Raw genomic sequence first — 26,077 nt, forward strand, 5'->3', positions numbered from 1 at the left:
ATTTAGTTTTATTTGATTGGAAATTGGATATTTTAATAGTTTTCGGTATCAGAGTGCTTGTGTATGAATTATCACCCAAAAGCCAGCTTTAACGGTACACTGGCTTAACACATAACTAAATCTGTGTGCAAATTGTAAACAGCCGTTATTTAAACGGCTCAACTTGGCCAACCGCAATCGAATGAATGCTTTTGTTTTGATAATTTGTAAATACCCGATAATTTCAATGGCCGATTATTTAGATATATGCACATATGTATGTATACTTACTTTGATGTAAATAAAATGTGGTAATTAATGACCATTTCCATCCGCCTTTCTAAACATTAATATATTTAACTGATTTTAATTTAATTGTAACACTAAATTCACAGTCAGATATCGTATTGATATGAGTGCTTTAACGGTAATTTAAATATTCAAAATATGGCATATTCAGGCTCTGCAATATGTAACAGGGAACGAAAAATATTTTTAAAATGAAGAAAGTAATATAGGGCGCCAGAGGTTTTCGGATCTGACACGATACATCAAAACATTCCTTATTTGAGAATGAATCTGGAAGTGCCAAATATCAACCAACAACCAATTCTGTGGAACAGGCAGAGATAATATTTTATATTTCAGGATTTGGCAAGTCTGCTATTGCAATTTGGCAACTCACAACTTAAAATTTGGCAATTTTGATGTTTTTTTTACATACGAGCGGTGTTTGTGTTTTTTACAGTAACTCAAAACGTTCAGCTTGGTCGAAAAATGGGAGTAAATCGCGAACATTTTTGGGCGCTTATTTGTTATGTTACAACTTTTAATGTGGTCTATGAACTTAATTCAAGAACCATCAAGAATCAGTGTTATCGCTGTCATGATGAATTAGATCGAGGTCGTGGTACAAAAAACGTTGACTGTAAAATTTTTTTTTTCGATCACGCCTATGGCATCGTGATAGATGACGAAAAGTAATTTTCATGCCAGTTGTCTTTCTTGAAAGACCAAAGATGGATAACTCTTCACCACGATAATGCAAACTCTCACAAATCGACTGAGACAATTGCATATTTGAGCACTCGAACCACAATTTTGATGAGTCCTTTTATTCCATTTCGTAAAAAATTAACTAAAACTAAGAGGTCTTTTTCGACACCTGAAGAGGCGGTTGACGCGTTCAAAAGATATGTTTTGATGATACCTTAATTTTGAGTGGCGAAAGTCCTTCGACAATTCAAACGTATGCTAAAGATCTTTATAGAATATACTTGGAAAAATAATAAAGCAGTTCAATGTTCAAAACTTGTTTGTGCTCTCGAATTCCGAAATATAAAAGGCGACCGTCTTATACATACATAGAATCTGCTTTATAAAAACAATAGAACATAAAATGGCCTGTAAAAAGTACCTGATATTTTTTTTTTTGATTATTATAGTTTTTCTAAAATTTCATTGCAGAATGGAGTCCTCAGATTGAGGATTCTATTAAGCTCCATTACATTTTCTTAAGGCAGTATTTTTTTTGGCAAAGATTCTGGGAATAAAATATAAACCGAGCCGACTGATGTGAATTTTTGGTATTACAACGCCGCTAAACATATATAATAATATCGATAAAAATATTCAAATGGAGCTTTACTTAAAATACTTGAATGTTATTTCAGGAAACAATGCTCGCAATTATTTTTCCAACTTTTTTTGCCTTTTTCGTTAATTCGTTTAAATTAATTACATTTCACGTATGTGTAAGTATGTAAATTATTGGTGTTGTTATTTACTACAGCCGGTCGCATTCGGAATGTGCAACGAACTGAGTAATTTGTGTTAAGTTATTAAAGCAGAAAATTGCTGGCAATTCAAATGGATGTGTTTTCATTGGACCCATATGTTTTATAGATGTGCATAGCTATGCACGTTGCTGTATGATATATGTATGTATACATACAGGTACATATACATAGAAATTCATATTTTTATATGTTTCTGTGTGTGAACTTGTGTATTGGAACGAACTTCCTTTGTTTCCAAAAACTTTGCAAATATCCAAAAATGTTGTGAATATTTTGTTCCTGGCATTTATTTGAAATTCAAGCTCTTTGTCCATTTGTGATGGCGCTGATAGATATCCAAATTGATATTTTGCTTACTTGTTTCATAAAGATCTTATTGTAGTTGTTTGCTTTTCTGTTTTGCTTCCGTGCGTTTATGGTATGCTTAAGTTTGTCGCTGCTACTTCGTAAAAGGGAGTCGGTACTTTATAGTCGAGCTGAGCAGCGTGCGGTGGTGCGATGAGACGGAAGAGGAGTGCTACCGCAATTGGAGCGGCAACGACTGTTGTGGCTTTGGCTTTTAATGAATAAGCCTTTGTTGCTCTAGCTTTGAATGGCGGTGTTGGCGACACTGCTGCTGTTATTTTTACTGTCGCTACTGCCGCCGTGCGCTTGCCAGCTAGTCGAGCTCATTATGTCATTGTACTCGCACCGCCACTCCATGCCACTCCACTCCAATTCACTTCACTCTATTTTCAGCAGATGCACGCGCCGGGTTTGTGGCAATAAGCCCGTCTAAACTTAGTTGGTACGTGGGCAAGTGTGGATTTGGCATGTCTAAAGCTCGTTCACATTTTATTTGAATTACTTTTCATTTGCGGTGTCCTGGAAACAAAGGCGTCTGTCTAAATAAGCTTCTGCATAATTTTTGCTATTTTATTGTCCGTCACCTTTTCATACTACAAAAAATATCAGATGGCAAAAGCAGAAAATTAAAAAAAAAAAACGCCATCGGGAAATCACAACTAATGCAACAATAGCAGGTATAGTATATATACATTCACACCTCAAATAAATGTGGCAATTAAGTGACATGAACATTAGTTGCCACTGCACACACTCTTACACATACATACATATGGACATATGTAAGTACAATATCCGTCAATGAACCTCGCCAAAGCAATGTCACTCACACATACTCTACGTAAGTGTAAATATGTTTGTATGTTCATAGATAGACTGTCAATAGTGCCTTGGTGCATGGGCGCACAGACAAACTGTAGAAGTTTGTACGAGTGAGTTGTTGACTTTGGTGCTCCCCACATTTGTCAGGCACCACTCCAATTATGTTGGCAGTGTTGAAAAGCGCTGCTCGCATACTGATTAGCGTTGCGACACACACACACGCTCCTACGACTCAAATTAACCGCCCAATGTAAGTCTTTTGCTAATTTCTTATACCACTCAAGAAAAATTTTGTTTTAAATGCACGAAGAAAAAAAGAAGTTAAGTCGATTTGATTTAGACATGACTGACTTTATGATTCATTGAATATTTTTTCGATTGAAATGAAAAAAATTTAAACTGAACTTGCGTTCACTCTGGAAAGGTATAAGCCAATAAAGCGCATTTTTTCAAGTTCGCTCTTTGCCTCGCCTCCAACTAGCGCATTGTTCGAGGCGGGACTGCCTTTAATGGATTTTCAGTGTCTCTCACCACATTTTACATCACGCCTGTCACTTTACTTTATTTCATTATTACATAATAATTCTATGCGCTGAAACCATTTTAACGATTCTCTGTACAGTGGAAGTGTGAAGCGAAGGCAGAATGTGAGGCAAGTGCGAAAGCGCGAGAGAATGAGGTTATGACAGTGTAATTAGCTGACAAGTACGCATATAATAAGTGCAAGAAACAACCGTATTTTTGTTCAATAAGCCATTCAATTGTACTAACAGAATGAGGGCGGTGAGTTCAGAGTTCTCACCACGAGAATATTTCTCTGTAGACCTCTGTGGATGTGCTGCAGTTTTTTCCTCATATTTGAGATAAATGACTGGCTGTCATATCTCGGCCATTCAAGACGTTTTAATTCATTTGTTTTTGGGGACTACAATCCTCTTTGTAGCTACCGCTTTAGAATTTTTTTACTTTCGCGACGTGATAATGTTTTAAATTCTTAATTTGAATCCTTTATATAATATTAATAATTAAAAATTATGGTTGATGAATCAAAGGAATTTGTTCGAACGAATTGAATAATATATAATGAGTGGCGCCACTTTTATCAAGTTACATATATATGGTAGCTGAAAAAGTTTTTTCGTATTTCTAATCAATATTAAAAATTTTTTATATTGATAACGAACTCTACTGAACCAAATAGTTGAGAACTTTTTGCCATTTTTCTGCTAGAGACATTATTACAACAGTCTTGAAGCCAACTTTACTCCATTAAGGGAGTTCTGCATTGACCGAAACAAATGGTAGTGCGATGGTGCAATGTCAGGGCTATATGGTGTATGCATCAAGGCTCATCAAAGATGTGTATAGCGTTGTCCTGGAGGAAGAGGAAGCCCTTTTGTTGATCAGTTCTGGCCGTTTTTTTCGATTGCTTGCTTCAATCTCATCAGTTGTTGATAATAAAATGTAGAATCAATAATTTTACCAGGCTGGAGCAGTTCCTAGCGGATAATTATTTTCCAATCCCATCAAATACTCCTGCCTTTGCGACCATTTGTTGAGCTTCACCACGCTGATACCATTATCTTTTTCACACATTATTGTCATACTGGATCCACTTTTCGCCTCCTGTTACCATTCGTTCAGCAAAGAATCGCAGATGTTAATTCGGTTCATTAAATTTTTCACAGACAATTCATGTGGTACCCAAACGTCGAGTTTCTTTTGGTAGTCAACCTTTTTTTAATGGTTCGAAACAGTTTGATGACGGCCCTGGTCAATCTTTTCCATAATTTCATCGACTTTTCAACAATAGGTCGACCAGAGCGAGATCAAAGATCAGATTCAGATCAAAATTTCCAGAACGGAAGCGAGCGAACTATTGTTGTGCTACACGAATTGATACAGCATCGTTTCCGTAAACTTCACAAATTTCATTGGTGGCTTGCGGGGCATTCTTCAGTTTTTTATACAAAAAATTTAAAATATACCAAATTTATTCATTATTTTCATTGATTTTTGAGCAGCTGTAACTTTTTTAACTTCTCCGAATTTAATTCTTTTTGATTAAATGAAGCTTAAAATTTCACCTTTGCTACGCTTTATGGTAATACATTAAGACTTCTGTACGCATCGACCTGACAATGTTTGAGGAGAGTTTCTCAACTTCAAATTAACCGTTTTTTACAGGGTGTCCCTCAAACCTGAGTTTATCTTACGCGATAACGATTTTTAAAGTCGTAAAGTGTCATCGGTAAAATATCCAAAATACCTCTTTCTATGTATTTTCGAAACTCGTTTTATGTAATCTTTAGATCATCACTTTTCAAGGTTTTGCTGGAAATTTCTCAAATAAATTTACATATTATTTTTAACAATTTATACATATGTGTAAAACTAAAGGTATGTATGTGTCTCCCAACCCTTTTTAGAAAACGCTCCCTTGTCGCACTAAATAGAAATTGAATTATTGCTTTTCTTTTCGTTCTTCACTACTTCAGTAAAGTATTTATTCCCAAAGTGCGTCCAGAACAATGAACCTATTGTTATGGAAATAGTTAATTTGGTTACTTTTTTATCGCGCGCGATTTTATCTGACTTCATTTGATTATCGCCCGCCCCACTGACTAATTTTTATTGCGCGCATTGCTGTGGCGCGCGCCAAAAAATAAGCAGCAGCAAAAAAAAAAAAAAAAAAAAACAAATAAACGAAGTCCATACGAACGCGTGTGTGCACATTTCTATTCAGGCGCGCGACTGACTGTTTTTGTTGTTTGTGTCGCGTGCGCTTCACACGCTGGTAATGAACGAACGCCGCCATTGGCGCTGTCGGCGAATTACAAATTAAATGCGAATTACAATCGGACCACTTTGTGAGACGGCAGTTGGCCGCCGCCATGAATGACGCCAACGAATTCCAAATGCGAATGGCGAACAGAAATTATGGACGTAAACGGCATACGAAAACAGTGTGAGCACCCCAAAAAAATAGTGGCTTATCAAGGTGCAGAGAACGGTGGAACGCAGCCAATAGTTTAAAGTATTACCTCGATTCCGCCAACTGATAAGGCAAATCCTCACAAATTCGCGCAACCAAATGCATTAAGTCGCAGTTAATTGTCCATGCTGTGTTTGCTGTAAAATGTTGTTGTACTGTCTGGTTGGGCGTTAAGCGATTAAGAGTTGGAAATCATAATTTATGTACTTAACGTTTTAATGGTCAGAATTGTTGCGTTTACCGTTTGTGAAGCTCCATTAAAATGTTAACTGAATCGGTACGCCCACGCGCTTTCCTGTGTTTCGGTCATTGGGCGAAAGTTTAATATTTAAATAGTTATGGAGAAAAATAAGTGCAAATTTTACGTCTCATTTACGGCAAAATCAATAAATGTACGATCGCCGGCTTGCCACAGTATGCGGTTGCACAGTTGGAAAACTTGACATGTGGGCACGTACTTTTATCGACTCAAATTACCAACGCAGTGTAAAGAGAAAAGTGTCAGGAATAACTAATTAAGTGCTAATACCTTTGCGCTATTATTCCATCAACAATTAAACCATGTTTTTGCTACCATCATTTGGCCATGGATACATAGGCCATTTTCAAGTGTGACTATGTTGAGATTGCTTGCTTTGTTGACAACGATCAAATATCCCGCTTTAAAAATGTTTTATAAAAATTTTATATTTTCGAACCGTCAGCAGTAACTTACCAAGCTGAAGGCTGAAAAGTAAACAAAAGAAAGCATTAGTTAGATTAGAGACTTAGAATAGAAGAAATTACGTAAACTGGCAAGCATCTTTCAATAGACAACTTTAAAACTTGAAACTCTCTTTAAGCAGTAAACCTATCTAATTTTGATGAGACCTAAAATTGTAGATTAAGGTTGGATATAGTGGAAAATGCTTCGTCTTCTAGTTTTGACGGACGGCAGCATTAACCCGATTAATCCCTATTAGATCCGAATAAATAAGAGACAGACGGCAGCAATGCGAGTTAGTCAACATTTTGACACTCAAGCACCACGATTTCCCTAATGGAGTGCTTGTTCGAACGCTCTTTTCTCAATATCATTTCAAATTAAAACAATGATGATAATTTTGAGAGTTATATTTGGATTACGCAATGGCAACCTCTGAGTTAATCTCGATTAAAATCAACCCTTTTATTCTGCCGAATGTATTGGAGTTGGTAGATCTCAAGAGTAAGTCCCTTTTCCAAAAAGCAGCTGTGTTTTGATATAAATACTATCCACACTTCTACCAAAAAATTTTGAAATACATTTTCCCTCCGCAGTTATGGTGCCCCAAGACCGGAGGTCTTTGTAATTTACGAACCCGACTGTTATTGAGCGGGCCAGGTCTGTTTTTCCATTGCCTTCAATAAATAAATTACCGGCCTAACTTCCCTCGTCAAAAGCATATTTTTACGCAAAGAGGTCTTTTTTTGACGCTTTTTACCGGAAGACTAAGAGACTTGTCAGAAATCTCTCTACTATACCCACGATCTCGATCCGAAAGACGGAATTCAGCTAACTATTGGAGTTGAACAGAAGAACATTGAAGAATAATTCTTTATAAGCTTTGCTGTTATTGTTGTATTTGTGAATTTGCCACTCGTTCCACTGTTACACAGGCGCTGCATGAATTTACACCAGAAATACAACACCCAAAGCAAGAAAACACGATTCGACTTAGCTCCGATTGCAAACAACCATGTTTACATCTACTCGCTGCTAGAACAACAAACAATAATATCCTTAGCTCAAATAATTTGCAAGCTTTTATTGTGTTTGTCTTGGCTTTGCGCTTTTGCGTAAAATCACAACCGAAGTCGAATAATGCATCGTGCAATATTATATTTAAGCATAATAGGAAAATTTTCCAATTTACGAGCCAAAGAAATTGTTGTTTAGCTTCAGCAACAATGGAAATTTATCACTGACGTCGTTGGCGGTTATTAGCAACCAGCTTCCTCCAGCAAACCAGTCATGAAAATTTCATTCGTCAAAGCAAGAAAACTTTCGAGCAAGCCAACAATTGTTGGGGCACAAATAGCGGTTTAAGGGCATGTGCAGCCAGCGGGAAAATGATGAAGACAAACTTCTTTGAGCATTTGCGAAATTTCGTTAAACTCTTTACGTCCATTTGTTTTAAGTAATTGAAAATATGTGTGTATTATTTATGTAGCCAAATATTGTTTCCTTTGTGGCCCAATTTACTTTGTCTTTTGCAAATATAACAAGTTAGGTTAGGCAAAATGTTCCCGAAAGTATTTAGCAACAAAGAGTCCTTCTATCTATTGAAAGATTTGCTTAAAGTTTCCCTAGTATTGTCTTCTTCGTTAAAGTCACATATTTTTAACTCATTTCTCATAACTTGATAAAAAGTCCTAATTTGCATGGTGTCTTTATTGATTCTGTCTTTAAAAAGAAAAGTTATAATCAAAGAAGATCTCTTGACTGCCCACTCCGATCCTGATGCCGATTTATAGTACATTAATAAGTAATCAGATTGAGATTAGCTTGCTTTCCCAACTATCAATCACTCAGTTTCCGAACATTGCAATAATTCAAAGTGTATCCTTCATAGCGCACGTCATGTAACATGACCTGAGTCAATTTAACTCCTCTGGGGTTCATTTCTGTGATGGGCTTGTACGGATATATGTATGACATGTATGCATGTGTTTGTGGAATAAGACTCCATGGTTGCTAATGAGTCGATTATTAAGCACTTCCTTGTTTGCCAACTACTCCAGTAGCTGTCACAGCGGCCAGCACGTGTCTCTACACTTTGAAACTATGACTATCCAAGCTGTATGTATGTACTGGTGGGACTTATTCGAGTGCCATCTCTATGGAGGCGTGACAGAATGTGAAATTGTGTTAAAATGTAATATGTGGAAAATTCCAATGACTTGACAATCGATTTATAACGGTGCAGTGATGCAGAAATGTCAGCAACAAAAGATGGGAGTTGCTCCGTGACTGACTGGGTTTCCGAACTATTAAAACAACTTACGTAGGTGATTCACACATACTTTTTCACAGAACAGAATATTATTTTACCATTTAACTGAGTATTTATATGTTTTCAAATGACAAGTGTCACATTTTACATAATTTGTTCTTAATGACTTGAAACCCTTTCAGAAATCTCTACTGCAACTTTATAGCCCTCAAAAGTGCATTTCTTATAGCTGAATGAAGGTAAAAAAGATATATTTCTTAATTTTGATAGATAAGTTTGTAAGAGAGTTATGTGCTACAGAATCCAATCTGAACAATGTTTTCGGAGATTGTGCGTTTCTTGGACAATAATCCATGACAAATTTCGGGAAGATTTTCCCACATAAAAAAAATCTCATTCAAGGAAATCAAAGGATCCAAATCTTGATCCATCACTTTGTATAGCACCTTGGTCTTGGTGTTATGAACAGCTGCAGGAGAAGAAAAGCACATATGCAAAATTTTCGATCGATATCTTAAAAATTTAGGGACTAGTTCGCGTCTACAAACAGTCGTGACCAAAGTTAAGATATATTATATATAATATATATAAGTTTTTCAGGGTCTAGCGTTCCCTACGGCGTAAAATTGTTCGAGGTATTAAAAATTAAGTTACATTCGGGATAATAAGAATTGAATCGTCTATTTAGTTTTGAGTTCAACTCTTCCTTTACTTTTAATAAACAATATTCCCATTAATATGTGAAATCATTCAAATAACCTACATTTTATTCCTTCTAGGCATGGCTCTGTTTTATTTGAACTGCTATTTCAGTTTTCATATTTCTACGATTTCTAATAAAATACTTGAAAACAGTTTGCTTTTCCTCCAAAAGCCGCTTAAATGTGTGCGAAGCGTGGAGGAAAGTGTGGAAAGGAATCAAAGCAAAGCCAACCTTTATGCTCAGCATTTCATGGACAATGGGTATTAGAGTATTAGTTATGGCTTAAAATCTGTGTGCGCACATTTGACATCTATCGGTATTTGTCGCTTTGTAAGTACAGGAATAAGTACCTATGTAATAAGTGGGTATGCTCGTGTGTAAGTTGGCATACTCGGCAAGTTCGTGTGACTTGTTTGTTCATGTCCGTAGTTAGAGGTCATTGTACGCGCCGCTAGAAAATGGAAAGATTTACGGTACAAGCACCTATAAGTCTCGCACAAGATTTTATATGCGCTTACAATTTTACTTTAAAAATATGTAATTCAATATTAGAAATGCCCTTCTTAAATGTACATATGAACATATGTCTGTAGAAAAATTATTGCCCGTAGACTCTAATATATGTATGTGTACAAATTGGATCTAAATGTTGAAAGTTAAGTAATTACTTTTTTATGCTACTTCGCAATGACAGTCTAAAGATTCTTCGAAAATAGTAAAATGTTTGCTTTTGGTATCATGAAACCACATATGCAATATTTCATTTCGAAATATGAGTTTTCCAGTAATTTTGTAATAAAAATCGTTAGATCCAATACGATTTTCAAACATTAAATTTTGGTAATTTTTTTCTTTATTGGTATTTCGAAAATTTGTTATAATTATTTTCAAAGCCGTAATGGTCTTTCCTTTTCCGAAGTAAGTGTTCTTAAAAACGTATGACCCCGAAGCATGTAGGACTCTCCAATTATTGATGGCGTATGAGCTTCATTTTAACCATGTAACGTTTACTGTTTTGCCCGCCATTACTGGAACCCATCATTTAGTAACAGCTGATTTTGAAAATAATTCTCGCTATTGTCGCTTTCGTGATAACGCACAACGTCCGAAGGTATCATTTTCTCCTCGCCAATTGTTCTTTTGAAATTAATTTCTTCACTGTCACTTCGCAGAGACGATGCGTCTGTGTGTGTGTGTGGGTGCGTGTTCATCTGGTGAGCAATGAGCAGCGAATCGCCATTTGCAACGTTGCATTCGCGCATGCAGAAGTCATTTATCAATTTATGGCGCAACGCTTGACACACTTTAGAGAGCTTATAAATAAATATAGCGAACAATTCGTATCTCGCATGTACCAGATCTGTGTGCGTGCGGAAGGAGTGTGCTTGGAATCCGATCAGCCAGCTGCGCTCGAACTGATATCTAATATATTTACTAACAAAGCTTGTAGCTCGCTAAATATGCAAAGGCAGTGATTAATTACGTTGTCGGCTGTTGACGCAGCGGGAGCGGCGAGGAAACCGCAGGGTTTTCATGGAAACACAAAAGGAGTGTGTCAAGATTTTTCACGAAATTTGTGAAGTAGGTCAGCCCAGAATGGTTTAGCGACATAAGAAAAATGCGAGAAATAGGAATCAAAATTAATACAAAGTACTTGACACACGAGGTTTTTAGGATTACATGTTTCCAATATAAATCGGGAACTTTGTGGTCACGAAGTAAAAAGAAAAATTTCTGATAAATTAATACAGCTCGTACTAATATAAAGGGTGATCCACTTCGAGATTCCTTATTTTTTTTAGGAAAAAACACAAAAACTTCAAAATTATTGGATAATGTTTATTATCATTCGAAAGAACGAGCTTCAATTTCAGACATCAAATAGTCGGTTCATCATAGCGCGATAACGGTCGCCATTGACCTTTGGCTTGCAAACGTCGGATCTTCTTGCAACTTTTCAAGAACCCATAGAATGAAGCGATGTCGCTTGGGAAGATCGAGCGGCTTCAGGTCTTGCACAAACTAAGATCTCGGCGTAAAATGTTCGAAGTCGTTCCATACGTCAGTTGCTGCGAACGACGACGAATCGAGTCTTCCGGTCTGGTTTTCGTGCACACTCTAAACTACGGCTGCTATATTTTTTTCACTGCCTCTATTCGGTCGTATATTAGCTAATAATGTATAGTAGTTCAGACGAAAGTCTTTTCATGATGAAATGCCAATACTAAACAAAAGTAACATGACAGCTTGACGCGACTCACACGAGATCTGTCAAAAAAAGGTTATCGAAAAAGTACGTCTACTTGGATCACCCGTTATTTAGTGAATATACTGCAAAGAAACATTTTCTCACATCAGCAGTGCTTGTGATGCATGCACTTTGAAAACTTTTATGCTTTACAACAAAGAAGAAGAGAAATAAAGAAAACCAGCAGGCACACGAAAACTTGACCGAATTCAACAGCAGATTTTGGCTTCTGCGGGCTTTCTACAACGCACTACAAAACCACTAAGAGGCGCCACAGCAACAGCCATGGAATTACGAAATTTTGTTTACATTGTCGAAGAGCACTTGGGGCCGCGCCATCACGCAAAAGATATTTGGAAATTATGAAGAAAACAAAGTACAGTGTGGCAAACAGCGAAGTCGTAAAATTTTAGGAACATAACACATTTTTTAGGGCTTCGTTTAAGAGCCAAGATTTATTGAAGATGTTGGTATAACAAACGTAAATATAATTTATATCATGATGATTGAAGGGAGGCGAATTGATTTCACTAATCACATAAATTCTAACAGACACTTCCATAAATCGAGTATTAGTAAATGCAAAAAAGAGCAAAATTCTAGAAAATCGAAATTTAAAGGAGGTTCCCTAAATCTTCGAAAACAAAATTAGTTTCTTCTTTGGTGTCAATTTGGACCTATACGAAATTTATTACTCATTAAACTCACTAATAATAATATTAAACTATTACATGGAAAATTCAAAGGTGGACAAATTTTCTCTATTTTTTACGGCATCGGCATGGTTATTACGGATTTTAGATAAGTCTTGCGCCTTACCATGGATGGCAGTTTTAAAGGTATTCAGCTTATTTGAGAGAGCAAAATTGGAAAATAAGTGCAAAAAAGTCGTGAAACTACATTCGGTACTAATCTTGTTCACTCCTCTTATTTCCATATACATACGTATGCACATGCAAAGAATCCCTCCATGGGCTTGCTTTATTCGCATTTCACATGTACCTTGTTTGAAATCTGTTTGTCATTGCCCCACCTCAGCTGTCGCCGGTTAGCCCAGCAACTAAAGTGACGCGCTCACTGCTTTCCGCGTCTTACGAGTGTCGCTGCACCCAGCAGCTGGGCTCTGAAATCGCCTGCTCTGCCAAGCTGCCAAGCAACTGTCTGTCTTCATTTTGTTATTTTGAAGAAATTATTTTCACACCGCAATGCAGCTAGCCCGCAAAAGCTTTTGTGCATACATATAAACATGCATTGCGTATATATTATGCTTAACAAAAAAGTTGGCAGTGCAGATTGCGCAGAACAATGTAGAAAAACTTGCTGAGTGGCAAAAAAGCGGACTGAAGTTGGAAAAAATGGAGCATAGCAGACGCCGCGTGGTGCGAGTGAGTGAGTGCGCCAAGTGAAGTGGCAGCCACAAACAAGAATATGAGAGATGGCGCGCGCGCGTTGCAAGATTATATCATAATACCGAGTGTAATGCCTTATGCGGCCATTGACCATGAACATAGCAGGCCGTCCGCACACAGGCAAATGAAAGTGCCTCTAGAAATGGAGATGTTTAGGCATAGGAAGGTTTAGTGGTGCTCTAAGTGGTGCTGCAAGTGCACTAAGCTGCATAGCTTTGTTCACATAGCGGTTGTTCATAACAATGTGTTATGGCAACCAAATTGGAAAGAAATGTGCATATTTACATAATTATGAGATTACTGATTATCATTTACTCTATTCCATTTTTTTCTGTGAGAAGTGCTCCCTGCTTATATAACAACTATTTAAATGTGAGTTTTTAAGTCGCCTAAAAATCACTATCGCCTGGCTTATACAGTTATGTTTGAAAACCGCAAATAGTTAGCAATTATTTGTTGACCTTTTTGGAAGAAGATTACACGCGAGAAGAAATAAGGATGTCTCGGAAAATAATTATTTTACATTTCAGATTTATAAACTTTGAGCTTTAGATTGGTCCCGCTTTGGATCATTTGTCCGTTTCATAAGAACTATTTATATGCGGTAGGCGCTAAAGCATAAAGTCACTGTCGTTCGAACTTGCCGCCCGTTACTTATTATTACACGCTGAACATGGTTTTTTAAATTGGCTGCGAAGTTTGTAACGCCAAAAGGAAACGTCAGAGACCTTATAAAGTATATAAATATACTTGATTTAGACATGCCCGTCCTTTAGTTTTTGAGATATTGACTGATCGAAAGGAATCAAGCACGGTAGATGGGAAAAGTATTTCATTTGACCGGGGGTCTTTTGCAAATTTGTCTCCCATTACTGTCTGAGGCAATAACGTAATATCCGAAGAAATTTTTTCAATCGGACCAGTATAGCACATAGCTGCCGTATAAACTGACCGATTGAACTGAAGACGTTGTAGGGGATACTGGTTTATATGACAAGATATCTTCACAAAATTTGGCATATATAATTATTCAATGTATCATCACAGTTTTTGAAAAAATTGTTCAGAGAAAAAAATATATAAAAAAAATTTTACTATGCAAGATATTATATGTAGCGTCGCTGTAGCCCAAGGTAGCGTTTTTCTTGTTTTTGTATAAGTAAAACCCTTTCTTCCATGACTAAAGAATGAAATTATCAGTCTATGAACCGGATAGTTAGTTAAAAAGAGTGTCGGCAACAGTAGTTGCTCTCGCAGAGAATGCGTGAAACAACTCGCTCATAAATAGTAGGCTAGAGCCGGCGTAATTGAATTTGTTGTAACGTCTCTTACTTAGCGCGGCCGGCAATATAAGTAAGAAGGAAAATGCTATAAGTAATACATATATACCTGTATGTAAGTATACCTATGTACATACATATATTCTATACTAAGATTCATTATAGAGCAAAGGCATAGGCGAAGAACGAGATAAAGAAAGAATAATTGAGGGAAAAATATGTATGTGTGTATGCTTATGATAAGCGTTTATTAAAAGTGAAAAAAATGTTACCGCTAGCGCTGTGTTGAAAGTGCGATAAAGTCAAATTGCGATAGCCAGACTGACGCCGACGACAGCCAGCTGGCGCTTGGTCGATTGTTTACGCTTTTTCGAATGGAACATTTCTGAAAGAATCATAAAAACCGACCGAAATTAAAGAAGTTCGTGGCGCGCATGTACAGGCACTTGACGGTGTGCGTGCGTTGCCTGTATGGTTTAAATATTTGTTTTTCAACTGTTTACTTTTTATGTATACTATGCACATATTTATGTAAGTATGTATATTGTGCTCAAAACTTTGCGTAAAAAATATACAAAAACTTGAACTTTTGCAATTAGAGTTTGGCTGAAATCCCTGTACTTAAATACTGCCAGGCCAACAACAAAAAATCAACAGAAGTCTGTGAAGTCAACACAACAATGGTATGGTATATGACAAAATATAAAAACTACATTTCAGGTATTTTTGTACAAATAATGCTTGTAAGGCGCTTTCAGGTTTCAGATCTTTTGGTACGAGTTTGCATCTTTATAACCAACTCATTGAACAAAATGTTGAACATAACGATATATCAATCTAATAAAGTTTTCTGATCAGTTTACCTGTGTGGTTTGAATGAACCAATCCGGGTTATATGTACTTGACCATTGGTATATATGTATGTATGCTTTGGAAGCTCAATAAAAATTCGTACGTGCAAAAGTTGGATATTGAGCGGCCAAAATTTTGAGGAAAGATCGAAATTAATAGCAAATGGTTTCCATCACGAAAACCCAACGAATAGATAAACGAGTGAACAACTATCATAAGGAGAGTAAAAAATAAGGAAAGTCATAATTTACAAAAAAATTGTCTATTTTGTTAGTATTATTATTGGCATTATTTTAATTCTGTATCTTAGTTCGACAAAGACCGATTTGAGGAAAAGTATGGCAAACTTTCACGCTCGGGGCCTGAATGAGCTCTACACTGTTTAGGGCCATCTGTCAGTTAAGTTAAGAAGTGAAGATAGAAGAAATCTAGGCAAAGTTTACAAACACAGATGGCTGCTAACAGATTGACAGTGAGAAAACGGTCTTTAATTAAATTTTCAGTTACAATTTCGGGCACAAAATATTTAACCCTCCTCCGCTCTTAATATGATCTAAACGTAATGAGGAGCTGCAACTAAGCAATATTTTTTTCTTGAAGAGAGTAGAAGCCTAAAAAACAAACGTGAAACACTGAAAATATTTTAGTGATTTGAGCGTGGGATTGATAATGCGTTGGATTCACAAAATTAGGAGAATTCCTTCAACAAATGTTTCAACATGAAATAAGTGGAATAGTTGGCTAATGCACTGAAATAAAAATAGTTACTAAGCAGAGCAAATATTACACAATTCTGGCGAACAAAATAATTGTCTACTAAATCAGTCGTTTAACAATTTGAACTCAATTCTCTAATTCAGAAATGGCGAAGAACGCCCCATTTACACCCCCACGCATTGGGCACCCATTAATCAATCATTGAGCTTCCAACAAACGCACTGTTATTAATCAATTCGATCGCACATTAGCTCACAAGTGTCATGAAAACGGACAAAACTAAGCAGACAAACGTCAAAAAAATTGTCCAATGATATACTGACATGTGTATGTGAGTGTGTATGTATAGTATGTATGCCATAAACATGTGTGCAATCTGCTCGTGTGTGTTTTTAATTAAAATTGAGTTCCAAGTTCCAAAGCCAAGCGATATTAATGAGAATTGAATGCGGAGCGCAGGCATAGGAAAAACTGGTCGAGAGCAATTCTAGAACCCGGCTACAACAATAACGACTTAGATACTAATAAATATTGCGCAAGAAAAAAAGATATGGCAATGTAATACAGTCGCCACAACGCCAGACCACACCAAGCCAAAGTCAAAGCCATGGCGAATACTACAACAAAAGCAGCAACAACTTACCTTGTGTGTGTGTGTGTGGCCATTGTCAACCACACCACTGAGCAGCCGACAGAACTACAAAGTTGACCATGCTTGAGGGTTTGTGGCAAATGTTGCATGCACATATTTATGCAAGCTGCACGCCGGTGGCGACTGAATTACAAAGTCTTTTATATTTTGCGACGCAATTGCCACAATTAACGAAGTATAAATTGAAACTGCAATTCAACGCCGCATGTGGCAGAATGCGAGGCGCGATAATTGCGAATGCAACAACAACAGCAAGAGCTACCAGGAAAATATTATGAGCTACACAGAGATGAGGAGGCGGCACATATTAGAAATGTATATTAGAGACACAATCTGGTTAATGAGAGGGGACATCATCGCACACTTGTAATGAGACAAATTTTAGCAACAGATGGGCAATGACATTTCACGGGCTAGCCTATACGCCTATACGCCAGGACGCAAATATGTAAGTCTGTGCATTTATTTTAATTATACAACAACTATTTATTTCTGGTACCATTAATGTTGATTAGTGTTAAATCGGAGCTTAGCCAATCAGCTAGAGATTAGCTTACGAATTCGTTCGAAATGCAACAAATAAATGCGAAAGAAAAGTCTTGAGATCATTTGTGGGCCTCTAGTAAATAAAAACGAAGTAATTTTTCCGCATATTTTTAGTTTTAAAAGACTAAAGGCTCAATAAGAGGTGCCATACCTGAATGGACATAACCAAATTCAATTGATAGGTAGGGTTATGGTTATGGCCATGGCGTTATGGTGGGCCACCACTAATTGGAAACAGTGTTGCCGTAAAGTTGAATGGATCAGCTGTTTTATACGCTTCCGCGTGATGTGTCAAAAAAAGGCTATTGAAAAAAGTACCTTTACTTGGTTAACCAATGGATGATGAATCTTAACTTCTACAGACGAAATTTTGATGCCCAATATCCTTCAACATTATCTGATTGTTATGAGGGCTTCTTCACACACATACACATGCATAAATATACTTATATGTATATGGGGCTTCTGATTGTATGTGTTTGAGAAGAAAAATCGAATAAAAATGCTGTCGCGGCAATCAACAGCAGGAATGGGCGCATTGTGGCGATAAAACACAGGAAATCACATAGCAAAACTGGCAACCAAAAATAGTCGCGGCCACACACGCAATACTGTGGGCTGACATAATTTCTGCTTGTTGCGCAGAGCAACGCCAAAGGAAAACCAAAGAGGAATAGCGAAGAAAACCCCACTGACTTGCTTTGCTGTATGCCTTGTGGCACGTAGTTTCTCCTTCTAGTTTTTATAGGAAATTAAAATGCATTATTTTCTAATAAACAACCGCACGAAGTGTTGAAGGCGTTAGCATGCAGTTGAGTGATATAAATGTGCGGGGGATTAGAGAGTGCTTCATATTTGCCCATATTTCTCGTCTTTTCGAGAAGTCACTTGCTGTCGACGATCTCACCACTGTAATTTCTTTACGCGGAAATAAATTTCCCCTTTGCATGTTCGTTTGCTTGGTTTCTTCATTGGATTAGTGCTGCGGTGCTTTCTTTATTTACCTCCACCTTTCACTTTGGTAATTTCTGGTTCCTTTGCTTCTTTTCGCGTTTGCTTTGACAATCAGCTAATCAATAAACCGCAAAACCACATTTGTACGCTCATCTAAGTGCACACATATACACATACATATTCACTTATGTGTATGTGCCGGTGTTTTCTTGTTTGTTTTGCCGGTCAACATCAACGAGCTGATGCCCTCGGCAGTTACGAGTCTTGGCTGCCATACTTTGATTACGATTCCGGTTGTCGATTGGCAGCGGCGTCTCAACTGATTGCAAGTGGCAGCTGATAATGCACGCACAGAGGCGAGAAACTGATCRAAATGTGAGTGGGCGTCGTGGAGTATAAGAGGTGATATCGATTCCTGAAATTTACATCCAGCAAATATACTATATATTTGGTACACCTTTGTTGTAAAAGTTTGTAATAAAGAGAACAAATATTTTTAAAAGTTTGTCTAAATCCACTTTGTTTAGAGTGTGGTAGGAAACCATGAACGCCAGAATATATTCAGCAAACTCTTTAGATTAATAGGGATAAATAGTGTGTGGTATAAGGACGGAAGCTGGGGAATTCGGAGACATGTGTAGAAAGAAATTCCTGCAAGAGAGGAAAGTTCTTTGAGCGCCGTTTACTTGGGAGTGGCCAGAAACGTTGCCTTTACAGAGCTCACGTCTTCCAATCTAGGACGAAACTATCCTCTGTGGTCCCAAAAAATTTCCGTTTAAAGGCGAACTAAAGTGAGAAGGCGAAATATCGCCTTCCCAGGGTTGTGCGCTGGGTTTAGGACCCACCATGCAACAAAGCACCATCAATGAAATCGTTTTCCATTTCACAAATTATCATATTATTCATAATAATAATAATAAATAATTGTTAAGACATCTTACATATGTATAAACATAGGCACTGAGGTCCTTTTTCATGTATGCGGAGATGCCAGAGGAAGTTCTGTTGTTATAGCTTTAGGGACAGGGACCTGAATTTCCACCTATGTATGTATATGACATGAGAAGTTACATATACAGATTCCAGCACGACATTAGTCTGAATTGTCCGACGTGTTCAGAGTGGTTTGAAGACGCAATCATGAGATATATAGAGCAGATTAGGCGTCCGTCAGTCCCTGCTATTGAGGAGACTTAAATGTTTTATCACTCCCAAGAAGTATACTTAATCAGGTGGTTGCGTGGGAGAGCCTGGAGTTGGGTGTAGTATAGCTTTAGCTTTCCTTACTTAAAAACGAAAAAATAAAGATGATATTGATACCCTACTTACAAATTGATTATTCAAAAATAAGAAAAAAAGATCGGAACAAGAGAAGAAAAACGATAAATTTTTTCTCCTTCGACCACGTCTTTCCCAGGTTTAACAGTTATATGCATTTTATACTTATAGCTGTCGTTTGCGCAAATACGCCCATCAAAGTTTTATTGGGATCTTACGGAGTGTGCGATTTTTCGTTGTAAGGAAATAGAGTGAAAAGCAACCAAAACCCGGCGAAAGAGCTTTGCAAGAGCTTTGCTCGAGCAAATAAAGTGAAATGCTGCCATGCGAACTGAGTCGAATGGTAGTTGGGGAGTTTGAGGCGGAGGCGGAGGCTGGGCCCGTTGGCGAAATGTGCCATGAAACATTCATAACTCAAATCGTAGCTGCAAGAGCCCACGATAACACACACACATACACACGGTGGAGTGCGGCATATATTTGAATTAAATCAGCCTGTGATACCGTATTTGTGTGAGTGTAAGCGGGTGCATGTTGCAAGTGGCGTTCATTCATATGTACAAATGTGTGTGTGTTTATGTGTGCTTACTCATAGGAAAACACTCAGCAGATTTGTTGTGATTTTCTGTTGTTGCTACTTTACTCAAGTATTTGGTTAGGCTTGGCCGATTTGAATGCGAATTTATGCGGTCAGTGGCTTCTTGACTTTTCAATGGAAATTTTAGGTTTCCTGCAGACGCAGACTGATCGTTATTTTTAGGCGGAGTGCGCAGCATTGCAATTGCGCTGCCTTAAGTATTTATTTATATTTGCCCATACGCTACGCAAGAGCCAACTGCATGTGTATGCGTGTGCGAATTTGTGTAAGCGTAATTTCGAAATGCGGTAGGAAACGTGAAAATGGATTTCGCTACATTCATTCACATACACACCAATACATACAAACGTACGAATTTATAGGAAAGTGTGACGAGTTGCTGCGAAGGTAGGCGGCATTTGTGTCTGGCTTTTTCTCCGGTTGGCTTGGGGCTATAGTGGTGGGTGAGTGAGTGTCTCCGCGTGCAAAGTTTGTTTACCTTTTTGTAACAAATGTCTAATGTGACGGTCGTTTTGCCGGCTGTCACTGTCGTTTATGCAAATTGTACAAGTCTATTGCATGAGGCCCGAATTGCTGCGCGCTGTGAAGTCTACATTTCTTACATTTGGAGTATTCGTTGCACCGGTACGGCTGTTCGATAAGATTTGTTAGCGACTTAAGGCGATTCTGCTTAAATGCGGTCCTAGGAAATAGCAAGTGAGCAGATATGGTTTCAATTAACACGAGAAAATTTTTTGATTTCAAATAAAGTTGGGAAAATATTATCAGTAAAATTAGACTTTAAAACTGTTCTGTGTCAATTATACAGCACTTGGAACAAAATAAAAAAATATATATATTCGTGGGTAACCAAAAACTGTGACAGCCTTACTTGCTCTATTGACATTTTTCAGTTAAACCGCTTAAATTGTGTGCGCTTCTCTTTCTTATACTTTTCTTTTACTTTTTTCCACTTTACGCAGTACTACATTCATGTTCTCCAAAGGCACCATAAGGCATTAAATGACCAACAAAGTAGTGCTTCAAGAACAATTAAAATGCTCGTTTCAATTTAATTTTTTATGGGTTGATTTTTGCAAGCTTAAATTACCAATGAAAGCTAGCTTAAGTGCTCCCAACGGTCTTTTGCCACAGCTGCGGCTAGCAGAGTTTCTCAACTTGTATTCAATTTTATTGGATGATAAGGCCATTTCGGTCAGTGAGTGGCTTACGTCATACCCATGTGTATATACTATGTATGTATGTACCTCTCTAAAATATATACATAAATACAGACATACATACATACAAGTATATATATTGGCATGACAGGAGAAAATAAAGAATGTAGTAGCACAGGCTGTCAGCTGCTACTTGGACTTAACACCACACAGTTTTGCTATTACAACTTATTCAGCAACTCTTGCACTCTCACACAGGCACAAAGGCACTGACAAACTAATTCCAATTATGTAACTATTCCCGACATTCACATGCTACCACTTCTGTTGATCCCTTTGACTGCTTTTTTCTAATCTTCGTCCATGTTGCATCGCAAACGGCTTTGGCATGCTTCGATTGTCTGGTAGCATTTTTGTTTGTGTTATTATTAACGTTTGTTTTCCTTTTCAGTAACTCTTCAAACGTTGTCGATAAGGTGCATTGGAAAATGTCAAAATAATATTCGTAAATAAAAAGAGAATGACAGAACTGAGATTTATAATATTTTTAGTGCGAAAAGTATTAAACTCTACTGAAGTAAGATTATTTTTTCCAAATCAGACAAGTTTAGGAAACGCCCGGTGAATATTTCTGATATCAAAAGTCTTCCTCCTCTATTAAAATATGTTTATCATAGGATATCAGTGATAAAGAGATACCGAGCTTATTTTCTTAAAGTATGAGAGCGTCCCCAATTTAGTGGTTACAATTCTATCAGAGCACATATTCTGTTCTTCCAGTTTTCTAGTTGCTAAACGTGAAACCGTAATTCTATTATACCATATATTGTGTCTACTGTCGAAGTACTATAATTTATTAAAATAGTTTTAACGCATATTGCCAAAGAAAGCTATGAATCATATATTACATCAACTCTCGAATTCGGTAAGATGATTTACGGCTCTCAATTTTCAGTGAGAGAAAAATTCTGCATCTCTTCATCTTTTTTAATATCACCAACACAATTCAAATTGGCCCAATGACAAAATATAATTTTCACATATGTATTTTACTATTTTATTCTGAAAAAAACCACATACAGTGTTGCATTAATTTTGATCAAAGCAGATTTTAAACGAATGTGTATGGAATAAAATGATTTCCTCTACTCCCTGAACATATGACATTTTTTACGTCTTTCATAGCTTTTCACCATGTATACATATATACTATACGTACATTATGCTGCCCACACCACGTACAAAATTATTCTTCCACATTTGCGGCTCTACCGTTCAGTCGTCTTGTTTACTTTCCACATCGGGCCAGTTGGAAATTTGTATCAGATATTTTGTGGGAATGTTTCAATGTTTGATACTTATTATGGTATTCGAAGTAAAATATTGAAATCTATATATTGCATAGGTACTTTCAATAAAGAAATGTTCTGAATAACGTCGGTGGGAGAATTACCTTATAATATATATTTAACCGGACGACATACTTATTCGGCTAAGACACTCTGGAATGACGTTGTTTTTGGTGTTAATGGTTTTGGTGGTGCTGGTGGTGCTGGGTCCAGGATATACGAAGATATTTACGACTTCAAAGTTATGACTTTCAACAGTGACGAGGAAGCCAAGTCGCAAGAACGACGGCTGTTTGTTTGATCACAGGGGATATTTCGTTTTGTTCTCGTTCACAATCAGACCTATATCACTTCGCTTCCTTAGCCAATCTAGAAAAGAGCTTTACGGCTCTGACACCCGCTTTATTTGGGACCATTTTAGAACTGATTAATCACTCAGCAATATCAATTTTAATAATTAATAATTTTGTTTGTTTTTATTCGCCATAAATTACGCATCGTGTTTCCTACCGGGCCGCTCCAAGACATGTATTTTCGAACAGCTGCAGTTGGTGTATCTTTTCGTGTCCTTCTCGTTTACTGGCAACATTCCGTGTAAAAGGCGTTTCCCGCTCCGTCACGCAGGTTGTAGCCGACTGTGGTGTTGTGCAATCCTTTCGTTGTGCCGTGTTCCTGGAGCGCTGCTCGCTGCGCTTCCTTCGGCATGCGTGTCTACTTTGTCACGTTGCAAGCTTGTTACTTTACTTTTCCTACTTCCTGCAATTGTTGTTATTGTTTCATGCTGTTTTCGCTTATTTATACACATCGTTTGGACACTCTGTCCTTGCCTGCAGCAGCGTCAAAAATGGCTCCGTTTATAACCATAAAAAGCGCATTATGGAAGTGCAAATTGCGACACGATGGTCAACGCTGTGACTGCGGGGTATGCATAAGCGCCAGTGCAGAGGTTGGTGGATACATGTGTTTGTTGCCGATAAGCAACGCGTGCTGCCACTTAAAATTTTATTGGTTATTCTCGTGGACTTTGTGGCCAAATGTGAAATAATGATGAAATGTTCGCTTGGTGGTTTTCAATTTTAATGCGCTAAATAGTCCAATTTGCTGCCAATCATAAAACACTGATTAAGGAAGTCAGCTAAAACAGAGACTGCTAATAATTGGAGTAACTATGCGCTTGCGAAAACATATGTGGGCTTGAAAAGCCGCTCGAAAGCTGTAAAAATTATTTCTAAATAAATTATTACCTCTCTTATTAGTCTCCTGATCCAGTTTTGCAATTTAAACAAGTAAGGAAGGGCTAAGTTCGGGTGTCACCGAACATTTTATACTCTCGCATGATAAAGTGATAATCCAGATTTWAGGCGTGGTTGTGAACCGATTTCAACCATATTTCGTACATGTTATCAGGGTGTTAAGAAAATATTATATACCGAATTTAATTGAAATCGGTCGAGTACTTCCTGAGATATGGTTTTTGGTCCATAAGTGGGCGACGCCACGCCTGTTTTCAATTAAGAAAAAAAAGCCTGGATGCAGTTTCTATCTGACATTTCTTCCGTAGAATTACACATCTAGATGTGTATAAGAGACAGGTATATGGAAATGCCTAAAAGAAACGACTCTGTACAGTTTGGTTGACATAGCTATGGTAGTTTTCGAGATATGTACAAAAAAGTTAGTAGGGGGCGGGGCCATGCCCACTTTTCCAAAAAAAATACGATCAAATATGCCCCTCCCTAATGCGATCCTTTGTGCCAAATTTCATTTTAATATCTTTATTTATGGCTTAGTTATGACACTTTATAGGTTTTCGGTTTCCGCCATTTTGTGGGCGTGGCAGTGGGCCGATTTTGCCCATCTTCGAACTTAACCTTCTTATGGAGCCAAGAAATACGTGTACCAAGTTTCATCATGATATCTCAATTTTTATTCACGACAGACGGACGGACGGACAGACAGACATCCGGATTTCAACTCTACTCGTCACCCTGATCACTTTGGTATATATAACCCTATATCTGAATCTTCTATAATACTCTCTTTAGCAACTTTGTTGCGAGAGTATAAAAATGAAACAAACCTGAGCTGCGATTTACAAAATATTTCTTATTAACATGGCAACACCTATTTGACCTTAAACCTTTTCAAGTCAACGTGCTCAAGAAGCGCTGTCGAGAGCTCCGAGTGGACTGTCTGTTCAGACTCGGCTACAAACGGCAGGCGAACCCTCAACCTGCTTGCAGCTTCTACCACAACAACAATCAGACCATCTTAAGAGCGATGCAGCTGCTGATTATTTTCTTTGGATCCACTTACGTACATATATTATATATACATTTGTTTAACACAGAAACTCTTATTGACAGTTGCAAATTGAGTGCGGAGTGTGGAGTGCGGGGTTCGGCGACATAATATGGCGAGATGTCAGCTTGCTGCTGGTGTTTAAATGGCTTGTCTCTGGTAGAGGTACGAATATACATTGCATATCACGCCAGTCTCATGTTTCTTATTTTGCTTTCAGCTGGTAATTGCATGTCCTTTTCTCTTCTAACGCAAGCATGCTTACATTTATGTGTCCTTGTTGCTACCTGTGCGCTCCTTGCGTCAGTTACTTTGTAACTCAGCAAGAAAATTTACAAAAAGAGAAGGACATCAAATTATTCTCATTTTTGTGTGATTTCGCTCTAATGCTATATTTGTTTTATATTTTTATGCATACATTAGCTCGATGATGTGACGGGAAATAATAGATAAGTTTATTTAAAGTGTGATGCAGTTTGAGTTTCGCTACTTTTGTAAAGAAAAAAACACAGAAACTTGAAATTTAATGGTGAATGTTTATTACCATTCGTAGCCGCGGCTACGTTTAAGATGGTCTATCCATTGAGTCGATTTTCGATAACTCGTTCAAGCATTTCGACTGGTAAAGGTGGATGTTTTCCCCACGGCTTGAATCGAAGCGGGATTGTCCGCGTGGAATATCGCCACAGGAAAAGATTAACGGTGTGATATAATACGATCTTGGTAGCCAATCGACTGGCCCAAAACGTGAAATTATTTGCTCACCGAAGTGTTCTCTCAATAAATCCATTGATTGCTGCGATGTGTGGGAAGTGGTGCCGTCTTATTGAAACTAAATTCGCCGAGATCAAGAGCTTCGATTTCAGGCGTCAAATAGGTGGTTATCATGGTGCGGTTAGGATAGCCATTGACGGTTACATTTTCACCGGCAACATTTTGAAAAAAATATGCACCAATTATTCCATCGGCAAAAAAATCACACCATGAAAGTTTTTGAATCTCTTCAGGTTCCTTTTCGCCCCAAAAGCGCCAATTTTGCTTGTTGACAACAACGAAACAACTCGAAAACGTCGAATATACTTGGAAAATTTCAAGAGTTCATAGAGAGAAGTAAT

At 37.5% G+C, this 26,077-nt stretch overlaps 1 protein-coding gene across 8 annotated transcripts in view; it reads right to left on the minus strand.

The window, feature by feature from the left end:
• The window catches only part of LOC108972766, a 70,102-nt gene that overhangs the window by 35,313 nt on the left and 8,712 nt on the right, over nt 1-26,077 (minus strand). For 5 of the 8 annotated variants that reach the window (XM_018939597.1, XM_018939592.1, XM_018939565.1 and 2 more), the window contains exon 3: nt 6,656-6,666. The exons of 1 other annotated variant lie outside the window; for it this stretch is intronic. The gene's annotated coding sequence lies outside the window, so the exon portion shown is untranslated. Of the gene's footprint in view, nt 1-6,469; nt 6,601-6,655; nt 6,667-26,077 lie in introns of all 8 variants that reach the window. 2 more of the 8 variants (XM_018939545.1, XM_018939554.1) reach the window with 2 other exon arrangements.

Source organism: Bactrocera latifrons, unplaced genomic scaffold (genome assembly GCF_001853355.1).
Source record: "Bactrocera latifrons isolate USDA-ARS-PBARC rearing strain unplaced genomic scaffold, ASM185335v1 scaffold_11, whole genome shotgun sequence".
Lineage (NCBI taxonomy): Eukaryota > Metazoa > Arthropoda > Insecta > Diptera > Tephritidae > Bactrocera > Bactrocera latifrons.